This window comes from Dryobates pubescens, chromosome 14, assembly GCF_014839835.1.
Source record: "Dryobates pubescens isolate bDryPub1 chromosome 14, bDryPub1.pri, whole genome shotgun sequence".
Lineage (NCBI taxonomy): Eukaryota > Metazoa > Chordata > Aves > Piciformes > Picidae > Dryobates > Dryobates pubescens.
In genome coordinates this window covers 23,601,127-23,611,619 of record NC_071625.1, presented here as the reverse complement: position 1 = coordinate 23,611,619, position 10,493 = coordinate 23,601,127, and positions in this window count along the sequence as shown.

The window sequence follows — 10,493 nt, the reverse complement described above, 5'->3', positions numbered from 1 at the left end:
GCTCTTCTCTCTTGTTGCTCCAGTATCAGGTTGGTCTTTGTGCTCCTGGCTGGAGGTGGGCAACCTGGCTTCCGTGGATGCAGTAGGCAAGGATTGCCAATCACTTCCATTGGTTTGGCAGAATCCTTTGATTTCTCCAGGTGCTGACGAAGCCTTTCCTGAAAAGTGACACACCAAGTTGTAGCTCACTGTTAGCTGGATGCTTAGTGGCTTGTGTCCCTGTGTGCTCAGACCCACCAGCACAGCTCTCACCTCTTCCTTCTTTCCTCCCCTGAAAGGGCTCCCCACCACCCACCAGGATGCAGCAAGTCAAGCCCCAGCCCCTGGCAGCATGGGGCTGCTGGCACCTGTCAGTGTCTCTGTGAACACTCAGCTTTGCCTACCTCTTTCTCTCCTGGACACCTTCTCTGCCTCCTGGCTTGTGTCTGGTCAGATACTGCCGGTACTCAGTGAACTCCATCAGAGTGCAAGTCACCTGTGGAGAGACGGGAGGAGGAATCACCACTGTGCTGCCAGCCAGTGGCACAGGCTGCCTTCCCCAGGGCAGTCTGACTCCAGCAGGAGGGAAGCTGATCCTATGCAGACACTCCCTCCTGCCTCCTTCTCTCTGTGCCAGGCACCCCACTTGGAGGGAGACTCCCAACCTACTTTGCCATTGCTGGTGACATATCCCAGTTTTCTCAGCCTCTCCAGGTTGTCTTTCCGGCTGTGGTAGTCCTGCAGATAGGGGTCGTGAGGCTGTTGTACTCCGTGCCAAGCAGGCGACCATAGCGATCTCCCAGGTCAAAATAGCTGGTGGAGCTGTAAGAGATGGGCCAGAGTATGAATCCCTGGGGGCAGGATTGCCCAGCAGGGCCTGGACAAAGTGCCCAGCTCCTCCTGCACACAGGGTGGGCTTTCCAATCCCCTCATGCAGAGAGGAATCCTGGCTTACCTTCCCACCCAGAGGAAAAGGCTCTCTACTTCAGAGACTCCCCAGAGGTGCCAAGTTGTCCCTGTGGAAAGTTCCAAGTCATTTAGTTGGAAGGAGCTGACACCAGCACAAGGAAGGATTCTTCTCCATCCAGCTCTGGAGGCAGCATGGAGCACACTATGAGAAAGAGCTTTCTGTTGGCACCATGGAGCCAGGAGCTTGCCTGGACTCCCCAGGCCTCTCTGATGGAAGGGCTGCAGCTGCAGCTGCTGGAGTGCAGCAGGAGGCCACAAGGACCTGCTGCAAAGGATGGGGACCACGGGCACCCTGTAAAAGAATAGAGCATTTCTACCCTTTTCTAATTCCTTTACCTTTTCCCCCAGCTTTGTTCTGAAAGAAGACAGGCGTGGACTTGGCCAGCACAGGGATCTTTGACCCCAAGTAGGAGCTCCAGAAATTCCTTAGGGTCCATCATCCCTGTTGCTCCTTGCCCCAGGGGTTGTCCTCCTGTAGGCAACCTAGAAAGGAAAAGAGATGCTCAGCTGTCAGCTCAATAAGCCTCCGGCATGGTGGTTACAAGTGAGGGCATGTCCCAGGGCCCTCTCCCTGGCTAAGCCTTCTCCACAGGCCTGCTGCTGCTCACCTCTCTCCTGTCTCCTGGTGCACTCAACAGTGCAGCTTCCTTTAGGACACCAGCAGTGACATGGTGCTCCAAGGCTCCTGGCAAGAGCTCTTTCGGAGCTGCCACCCTGAGCTGACTCCCCTTCTTCCAGAGGCACTCAGCTGTGGTCACTCCAGCAGTCTCCCTGCTGGAGGCAGGTCCATACAAGCAGTGTTTCTTCCATGCACAAGTGCATCAAGTCTCTTTGTTTCCCAGCAGGTGGAGCGGACGAGGGCCTCTCACACGTGTCTTGACACCCCACACACCGCTTCAAGACACTGCCCACGAGCTCCACAAAGGACACTCTTGTTTGTTACACAGGCTGCTGGGGCTCCCCTCGGACAAGCCTTCTGGGCACAGGCCTGTGCCATCCTCTCTCGGTGGTGGGCTTCGGACTGGCTGGAGGGACAGGCTGTCTGGAGAACTGTGGTCCCACGGAGGGAAGGGTGTCCTTAGTGGCACAGCTCTCCTTGCCAAGTTGCAGTTTGGGCAGCTTTACAGCTTGCCTTCCAACAGCTTTCAGCTTGGGGGGCAGGACAGGCCCAGGCTGGCAGATCTGCTCTACCACAGTGTCAGCAAGCTGACTTGCTGTGGTCCTCACAGCCAAGGTGCTTGCCAAGGCTGTTGCCTTTGCCTCTCTCCCTGTATCAGGAATCTCATGCAGGGTGGTTCTGGAGTCCCCAGCCCTTTCTGCATGGCTCTGCTGAATTCTGGAGATGGTCTCCCTGGCAATTGCACGACTCAGACGCTGGACATGAGCAGTGCTTGGGGAAGGCATCTGGCACAGCTGCTGCTGCCTCTTGGAGAGATGAATGCTGGGAAGCTCCAGGCTTTCTGAATATTTGCCCCTAGAGCCTCGTGCAGACTGAGAAGAAGCCTCAGGGGAAGCCTGTGAAGGAGCTGCTCTTTCAGCTTGCCCCAGTCTTTCTCTCTCTGCTTTTCCCACTTGGGGAGCTCCTCCAGCCCCTGGCTGCTCCAGCACTGCTTGTGCTCTTCGCTGCTGTTGCTCCAGTATCAGGTTGGTCTTTGTGCTCCTGGCTGGAGGCGGGCAACCTGGCTTTCGTGGGTGCAGTAGGCAAGGATTGCCAATCACTTCCATTGGTTTGGCAGAATCCTTTGATTTCCCCAGGTGTTGACGAAGCCTTTCCTGAAAAGTGACACACCAAGTTGTAGCTCACTGTTAGCTGGATGCTTGGTGGCTTGTGTCCCTGTGTGCTGAGGCCCACCAGCACAGCTCTCACCTCTTCCTTCTTTGCTCCCTCAACACCCCACCCTCCCTCCCAACTCCCTCAACACACCAGGATGCAGCAAGTCAAGCCCCAGCCCTTGGCAGCATGGGGCTGCTGGCACCTGTCAGTGTCTCTGTGAACACTCAGCTTTGCCTACCTCTTCTCTCCTGTACTCCCTCTCTGCCTCCTGCTTTTGTCGGGTCAGATACTGCCGGTACTCATTGAACTCCTTCAGAGTGCAAGTCACCTGTGGAGAGACGGGAGGAGAAATCACCAATGTGCTGCCAGCCAGTGGCACAGGCTGCCTTCCCCAGGGCAGTCTGACTCCAGCAGGAGGGAAGCTGATCCTATGCAGACACTCCCTCCTGCCTCCCTCCCTCCCTCTTGCTGTCTCCCTCTGTGCCAGGCACCCCGCTTGGAGGGAGACTCCCAACCTACTTTGCCATTGCTGGTGACATATCCCAGTTTTCTCAGCCTCTCCAGGTTGTCTTTCCGGCTGTGGTAGTCCTGCAGATAGGGGTCGTGCAGGCTGTTGTACTCCGTGCCAAGCAGGCGACCATAGGGATCTCCCAGGTCAAAATAGCTGGAGGGCTGGTGGAGCTGTAAGAGATGGGCCAGAGTATGAATCCCTGGGGGCAGGAGAGTCCAGCAGGGCCTGAACAAGCTGCCTAGCTCTGGATGCAGCAGGGAGCACGCTATGAGAAAGAGCTTTCTGTTGGCACCATGGAGCCAGGAGCTTGCCTGGACTCCTCAGGCCTCTCTGATTGAAGGGCTGCAGCTGTGGCTGCTGGAGTGCAGCAGCTGGCCCCAAGGACCTTCTCTAAAGATGGGGACCATGGGCACCCTGTGAAAGAACAGAGCATTTCTACCCTTGTCTAATTCCGTTACCTTTTCCCCCAGCTTTGTCCTGACAAAGACAGGCTTGGAGTTGCGTGGCACAGGGATCCTGACCCCGAGTGGGAGGTCCACAAATTCCTTAGGGTCCATCATCCCTGCTGCTCCTTGCCCCAAGGGCTGTCTTCTATAGGCAATCTAGAAAGAAAGAGAGAAAGACAAATGCTCAGGTGTCAGCTCAATAAGCTTCCTGCACGGTGATTACAAGGAAGGGCATTGTCCCAGGGCCCTCTGCCTGGCTAAGCCTTCTCCACAGGCCTGGTGCTGCTCACCTCTCTCCTCTCTGCTGGTGCACTTCCCAGTGCGGTGTCCTTCCGGACACCAGTGGTGAGACAGTACTCCAAGGCTCCTTGCAAGAGCTCTCTTCTGGAGCTGCAACCCTGAGCTGACTCCTCTCGTTCCAGAGACCTCAGCTGTGGTCACTGCAGCGGTCTCCCAGCCAGTGGCTTTTATAGAGTCGTCACCTACTGCAGAGTCATCGCATTCCCACGCCCCTCCATTGTGCCATCACCGAGTGGCCTCAGCCCTGCTCTGTGCCATCACTGTGTGGCCTCAGCCCTGCTCTGTGACATCACTGTGTGGCCTCATCCTGCCCTGTGACATCACTGTGTGGCCTCAGCCCTGCTCTGTGACATCACTGTGTGGCCTCAGCCCTGCTCTGTGACATCGCTGTGTGGCCTCAGCCTTACACGGTGACATCACTGTGTGGCCTCAGCCCTGCTCGGTGACATCACTGGGTGGCCTCAGCCCTGCTCTGTGACATCACTGTCTGGCCTCAGCCCTGCTCTGTGACATCACTGGGTGGCCTCAGCCCTGCTCGGTGACATCACTCTGTGGCCTCAGCCCTGCTCGGTGACATCACTGTGTGGCCTCAGCCCTGCTCTGTGACATCGCTGTGTGGCCTCAGCCTTACACGGTGACATCACTGTGTGGCCTCAGCCCTGCTCTGTGACATCACTGTGTGGCCTCAGCCCTGCTCTGTGACATCACTGTGTGGCCTCAGCCCTGCTCTGTGACATCACTGTGTGGCCTCAGCCCTGCACGGTGACATCACTGCATTGCCATGCCCCTGCAGAGTGACATCACTGCGTTGCCATGACACTATTTCTCAGGGGCCAGGTCCTCTTTGGACAGGCCTGTGGGCACCCTGCTCTTGCTGACTGGGCTTTGAGAAGTGATCTCCACAGGCCCCTTCCATGCAACTGCCCTGTGGCAGTTTAAAATTGTGGGTGTAATGAGGAAAAAGGGCAGCGGAGTTGCTGCCCTGGATGATGAGAAAGCAACCGTGACACTGTTCAGGGAGGTCAGAGCAATCTTGCAGTCCCTTCAGCAATTCACAGAAAGCAAGAGTTGTTCCCAGTCGTCCCTGCACCAGTGGCACATTGACGAACACCAGCTAAGAGCTATGCACAAGGCAACTTCAGTGTAAGCACTGCAAACTCGACTGGGTGCTGCAGACTCCTTGGGGGCAGGGCAGCGAGCAGTGAGCACCCCTCTCACCCCACAGCATGCTGGTTCAGCTTTGTTAACTGCCACAAGCCAACTGACAGAGCCACAGATCTGAAGGATCCTTCCTACCCAATTTCAAGGACAGTTGCTACAGCACTACTTGAGACAGAAGAGGAAAGTGATAGGGTGGGAGAGGTGTCCTGAAGGGACTTCAGCATGCACCCATTTGGTGGGCTGGGGACTTCATTGGCTCCCCTACAAAATTTGCTAAATTGGGAGGAGGAACAGAACTGGCACATCAGTGGCCACTGACCATCAATCTCACACCACAGAGTGGACCAGAGTCCCTCTGGATGCTTTGGCCCTTTCTCTCTGATTTCCTTTCTGCTGGAATTCTTCTCCAGAGAGCTAATCCAGCATCTGTATACCTGCTTGTCTGGGGACAAGTTCACTCTGTGATGAGAGGTTTCTTGTTACCTGTAATGGTCTATATACCTGCTGGCTTGCTGCTGTTGCATTGGTTACTGCTAGAACCGAACCCATCCCCCCACTAGCCCTGCAACAAGTCTTGCTAAAGGAGACCAAACTGATGGCTGCTTCTCACCACCCTTGGCAAAATGGGGTCTTAGCCTGACAGAGACTGTAGGAGGGATGAAGATCAGAAAAGAGTGGCTGTTGTTCTCAGTGACTGCTGCCATACTAGTGAGCTATAGTTGTTATTGTTTATTGGTAACAGGAAATAGAAGCAGGTCCATAATACAGTGTGGCTCTGGAGCTCTCCCCAGCAGTTCCAGAGTGTTTTGGCTGGCAGATACCCAAAGTCTTTTGTCCATGCTGGAGCTGACTCTTGCAATCTGTTTTCCGGTAGGTGGAGCAGACAGACCAGGGCCTCTCACACCTCTCTTGCCACACCACACACCTTCTTCAGGACACTGCCCACAAGCTGTTTTTCACACGGCCTGCCCACACTCTGGTTTTTCACATGGACTGCTGGGGCTCCCCTCGGACAAACAGGCCTGTGCCATCCTCTCTCGGTGGGGGGCTTCACATGGCTAGAGGGACAGGCTGTCTGGAGAACTGGGGGCCCACGATGGGAAGGGTGTCCTCAGTGGCACAGCTCTCCTTGCCAGGTTTTAGCTTGGGCACCTTGATGGCTTGCCTTCCAACAGCTCTCAGCTTGGGGGCAGTGCAGGCCCAGGCTCACAGATCTGCTCTATTACACAGTCAGCAAACTGACTTGCTGGGGTCCTCCCAGCCAAGGTGCTTGCCAAGGCTGTTGCCATTGCCTTGACTTCTCTCTCTGGGGTTCTGGAACCCCCAGTCCTTTGTGCATGGCTCTGCTGCCTCCTGGAGATGGTCTCCCTGGCCATTGCATGACTGAGCCACTGGATATGAGCAGTGGTTGGACAAGGCATCACGATAGCTGCAGCTCCTCCAGCCACCGGCTTTTCCAGCACTGCTTTTGCTCTTCTCTCTTGTTGCTCCAGTATCAGGTTGGTCTTTGTGCTCCTGGCTGGAGGTGGGCAACCTGGCTTCCGTGGATGCAGTAGGCAAGGATTGCCAATCACTTCCATTGGTTTGGCAGAATCCTTTGATTTCTCCAGGTGCTGACGAAGCCTTTCCTGAAAAGTGACACACCAAGTTGTAGCTCACTGTTAGCTGGATGCTTAGTGGCTTGTGTCCCTGTGTGCTCAGACCCACCAGCACAGCTCTCACCTCTTCCTTCTTTCCTCCCCTGAAAGGGCTCCCCACCACCCACCAGGATGCAGCAAGTCAAGCCCCAGCCCCTGGCAGCATGGGGCTGCTGGCACCTGTCAGTGTCTCTGTGAACACTCAGCTTTGCCTACCTCTTTCTCTCCTGGACACCTTCTCTGCCTCCTGGCTTGTGTCTGGTCAGATACTGCCGGTACTCAGTGAACTCCATCAGAGTGCAAGTCACCTGTGGAGAGACGGGAGGAGGAATCACCACTGTGCTGCCAGCCAGTGGCACAGGCTGCCTTCCCCAGGGCAGTCTGACTCCAGCAGGAGGGAAGCTGATCCTATGCAGACACTCCCTCCTGCCTCCTTCTCTCTGTGCCAGGCACCCCACTTGGAGGGAGACTCCCAACCTACTTTGCCATTGCTGGTGACATATCCCAGTTTTCTCAGCCTCTCCAGGTTGTCTTTCCGGCTGTGGTAGTCCTGCAGATAGGGGTCGTGAGGCTGTTGTACTCCGTGCCAAGCAGGCGACCATAGCGATCTCCCAGGTCAAAATAGCTGGTGGAGCTGTAAGAGATGGGCCAGAGTATGAATCCCTGGGGGCAGGATTGCCCAGCAGGGCCTGGACAAAGTGCCCAGCTCCTCCTGCACACAGGGTGGGCTTTCCAATCCCCTCATGCAGAGAGGAATCCTGGCTTACCTTCCCACCCAGAGGAAAAGGCTCTCTACTTCAGAGACTCCCCAGAGGTGCCAAGTTGTCCCTGTGGAAAGTTCCAAGTCATTTAGTTGGAAGGAGCTGACACCAGCACAAGGAAGGATTCTTCTCCATCCAGCTCTGGAGGCAGCATGGAGCACACTATGAGAAAGAGCTTTCTGTTGGCACCATGGAGCCAGGAGCTTGCCTGGACTCCCCAGGCCTCTCTGATGGAAGGGCTGCAGCTGCAGCTGCTGGAGTGCAGCAGGAGGCCACAAGGACCTGCTGCAAAGGATGGGGACCACGGGCACCCTGTAAAAGAATAGAGCATTTCTACCCTTTTCTAATTCCTTTACCTTTTCCCCCAGCTTTGTTCTGAAAGAAGACAGGCGTGGACTTGGCCAGCACAGGGATCTTTGACCCCAAGTAGGAGCTCCAGAAATTCCTTAGGGTCCATCATCCCTGTTGCTCCTTGCCCCAGGGGTTGTCCTCCTGTAGGCAACCTAGAAAGGAAAAGAGATGCTCAGCTGTCAGCTCAATAAGCCTCCGGCATGGTGGTTACAAGTGAGGGCATGTCCCAGGGCCCTCTCCCTGGCTAAGCCTTCTCCACAGGCCTGCTGCTGCTCACCTCTCTCCTGTCTCCTGGTGCACTCAACAGTGCAGCTTCCTTTAGGACACCAGCAGTGACATGGTGCTCCAAGGCTCCTGGCAAGAGCTCTTTCGGAGCTGCCACCCTGAGCTGACTCCCCTTCTTCCAGAGGCACTCAGCTGTGGTCACTCCAGCAGTCTCCCTGCTGGAGGCAGGTCCATACAAGCAGTGTTTCTTCCATGCACAAGTGCATCAAGTCTCTTTGTTTCCCAGCAGGTGGAGCGGACGAGGGCCTCTCACACGTGTCTTGACACCCCACACACCGCTTCAAGACACTGCCCACGAGCTCCACAAAGGACACTCTTGTTTGTTACACAGGCTGCTGGGGCTCCCCTCGGACAAGCCTTCTGGGCACAGGCCTGTGCCATCCTCTCTCGGTGGTGGGCTTCGGACTGGCTGGAGGGACAGGCTGTCTGGAGAACTGTGGTCCCACGGAGGGAAGGGTGTCCTTAGTGGCACAGCTCTCCTTGCCAAGTTGCAGTTTGGGCAGCTTTACAGCTTGCCTTCCAACAGCTTTCAGCTTGGGGGGCAGGACAGGCCCAGGCTGGCAGATCTGCTCTACCACAGTGTCAGCAAGCTGACTTGCTGTGGTCCTCACAGCCAAGGTGCTTGCCAAGGCTGTTGCCTTTGCCTCTCTCCCTGTATCAGGAATCTCATGCAGGGTGGTTCTGGAGTCCCCAGCCCTTTCTGCATGGCTCTGCTGAATTCTGGAGATGGTCTCCCTGGCAATTGCACGACTCAGACGCTGGACATGAGCAGTGCTTGGGGAAGGCATCTGGCACAGCTGCTGCTGCCTCTTGGAGAGATGAATGCTGGGAAGCTCCAGGCTTTCTGAATATTTGCCCCTAGAGCCTCGTGCAGACTGAGAAGAAGCCTCAGGGGAAGCCTGTGAAGGAGCTGCTCTTTCAGCTTGCCCCAGTCTTTCTCTCTCTGCTTTTCCCACTTGGGGAGCTCCTCCAGCCCCTGGCTGCTCCAGCACTGCTTGTGCTCTTCGCTGCTGTTGCTCCAGTATCAGGTTGGTCTTTGTGCTCCTGGCTGGAGGCGGGCAACCTGGCTTTCGTGGGTGCAGTAGGCAAGGATTGCCAATCACTTCCATTGGTTTGGCAGAATCCTTTGATTTCCCCAGGTGTTGACGAAGCCTTTCCTGAAAAGTGACACACCAAGTTGTAGCTCACTGTTAGCTGGATGCTTGGTGGCTTGTGTCCCTGTGTGCTGAGGCCCACCAGCACAGCTCTCACCTCTTCCTTCTTTGCTCCCTCAACACCCCACCCTCCCTCCCAACTCCCTCAACACACCAGGATGCAGCAAGTCAAGCCCCAGCCCTTGGCAGCATGGGGCTGCTGGCACCTGTCAGTGTCTCTGTGAACACTCAGCTTTGCCTACCTCTTCTCTCCTGTACTCCCTCTCTGCCTCCTGCTTTTGTCGGGTCAGATACTGCCGGTACTCATTGAACTCCTTCAGAGTGCAAGTCACCTGTGGAGAGACGGGAGGAGAAATCACCAATGTGCTGCCAGCCAGTGGCACAGGCTGCCTTCCCCAGGGCAGTCTGACTCCAGCAGGAGGGAAGCTGATCCTATGCAGACACTCCCTCCTGCCTCCCTCCCTCCCTCTTGCTGTCTCCCTCTGTGCCAGGCACCCCGCTTGGAGGGAGACTCCCAACCTACTTTGCCATTGCTGGTGACATATCCCAGTTTTCTCAGCCTCTCCAGGTTGTCTTTCCGGCTGTGGTAGTCCTGCAGATAGGGGTCGTGCAGGCTGTTGTACTCCGTGCCAAGCAGGCGACCATAGGGATCTCCCAGGTCAAAATAGCTGGAGGGCTGGTGGAGCTGTAAGAGATGGGCCAGAGTATGAATCCCTGGGGGCAGGAGAGTCCAGCAGGGCCTGAACAAGCTGCCTAGCTCTGGATGCAGCAGGGAGCACGCTATGAGAAAGAGCTTTCTGTTGGCACCATGGAGCCAGGAGCTTGCCTGGACTCCTCAGGCCTCTCTGATTGAAGGGCTGCAGCTGTGGCTGCTGGAGTGCAGCAGCTGGCCCCAAGGACCTTCTCTAAAGATGGGGACCATGGGCACCCTGTGAAAGAACAGAGCATTTCTACCCTTGTCTAATTCCGTTACCTTTTCCCCCAGCTTTGTCCTGACAAAGACAGGCTTGGAGTTGCGTGGCACAGGGATCCTGACCCCGAGTGGGAGGTCCACAAATTCCTTAGGGTCCATCATCCCTGCTGCTCCTTGCCCCAAGGGCTGTCTTCTATAGGCAATCTAGAAAGAAAGAGAGAAAGACAAATGCTCAGGTGTCAGCTCAATAAG